General features: G+C 34.3%; 1 long non-coding RNA gene across 1 annotated transcript; it reads right to left on the bottom strand.

Annotated features, from left to right (window-relative positions):
• Window positions 1-513: 513 nt before the first annotated feature.
• Window positions 514-1,043, bottom strand: LOC127087727 (uncharacterized). Its single transcript, XR_007790005.1, has 3 exons — window positions 858-1,043; window positions 658-774; window positions 514-556 (listed from the first exon to the last, which is right to left on the bottom strand). It is a non-coding gene; the product is annotated as an uncharacterized LOC127087727 (long non-coding RNA).
• Between the last annotated feature and the right edge of the window lie 607 nt (window positions 1,044-1,650).

The raw sequence follows: 1,650 nt of genomic DNA, 5'->3' as shown, positions 1-1,650 counted from the left end.
CTAATACAACATCAACCGATACTTTAAGGTGTCCATCCGGGAGCGGTCTATGGTGAAGTAAATCTCCCGAAGTGTTGTGCACTTTTCCCTTGCCAACTAGGCGATAAGTCGGTGACGATAAGTATAGCTGACAAGATGAAATGCCCTAAACCAATAATAAATATGTTACTTTTAATGTGTATATATTTCAATTAACATAAATGTGCTATTTTAATTTCAAAATAACATATATAATTACCTCGGGAAATTTATTTTGACAATTGATACTGGCTTTCTCACTAGTTTCTTTCAACTGTGAACTGCACTTTTCCATACACCTATATCTCTCATTATCCTTTTGCAATTGAAGAACTTGCGCTTGTAATGCCTGCAACGTCTCCATCACTTCTTGATTGCTAGGATTTCTTCTCCTTGGATTCTTATACAAGGAAGTTGGAGTACAACCATGCCCTTTACCCCTCACCCGACCGGGATACTCAGGAACATTTAGTGCTCTACTAAGTACGCTCCTATTCTCCTGGTCCTCAGCTGTGCTTATCGATTGAGATAGGGTCTCCTGAAATTCATTTACATATCGGAAATTATTAGTGGAGATAAAAAAATTAATTATATATTATTAAACTTTTGATTTAATTAAAGACACAATGTTCTACTTACACATTCATCATAAATATGTTGAACGTCATCCCTAACAGTTCCATCCTTTCCCACACGAGCTTCTTTCCACAAAACATGTGGCGGAAGTGATGTTGCGTCACTTTTCGTCTCGTCTAACTACGCATTGACACAAATAATAAGATAATCAATTATAACACATTGAGATAATTAATAAGATCGTAGCATTTTTGTATACTTACAATTTTTTCCTCTAAGCGTGCATATCCCAAACGCCCTTTTTTGTATGCATACGTGGGATTTGACGCTCTCTCGCGATTTGTGGCACTCACTTTCTTGAAATTTTCGTCTCTTCTTTGGTCTACAAAAGCAACCCATTCTTCTTCTGTAATGAAGATCGCATACTTCACTGGATATTCCGGATCATATTCAACAAAATTTTTTTCTTTGTCCTTAAGATACTTGTTTGTTAAAAATGTTCTCCACCCTCTGTGTCTTTTTCCGGCCAATTGAAGTATATACTTTTTTCGGATAGTTGTATCTTCAATGTTAAAAGACCTCTACGAAAAAATATTGGAATAGAGTGTGTTAGTATAAGTAATTTAAACACATTATCGTCAATATAAAGAAAATATAAACAATCATATATTGTACCAGTATCTCAGTCCAAATCTTATCTTTAGCGCTACCCAACTCTTTATTACTCCATCTTGTAGCAGTGATTGGAATGTGCATACGAACAAGTGTACCAATGTAGCTTGCCAACTTTGCAGCATTAGACCCAATTAGTTGGTTATCAGCATTCCAATTTACATTATATGTTACTGCTTTATCTCTATCACGAATGATACTCTTCATAATAGTGATGCCTCGTGTAATTTCTTTTTCTGAAGTATCATCAGGAGCATTTGCATCTTGTGAGTTTTCTTGATCACTAGCCATTTAACCTGTAATAAAGAAAAAATATAAAAATGAAATGAAAAATATAAAAATCCATAATCAATAATCCATATATATATTGAATAATATAAAATG

This window comes from Lathyrus oleraceus, chromosome 5 (genome assembly GCF_024323335.1).
Source record: "Lathyrus oleraceus cultivar Zhongwan6 chromosome 5, CAAS_Psat_ZW6_1.0, whole genome shotgun sequence".
Classification (NCBI taxonomy): Eukaryota; Viridiplantae; Streptophyta; class Magnoliopsida; order Fabales; family Fabaceae; genus Lathyrus; species Lathyrus oleraceus.
Note: the sequence above shows the minus strand (reverse complement) of the source record. Positions and strands in the feature narration are given on the sequence as shown.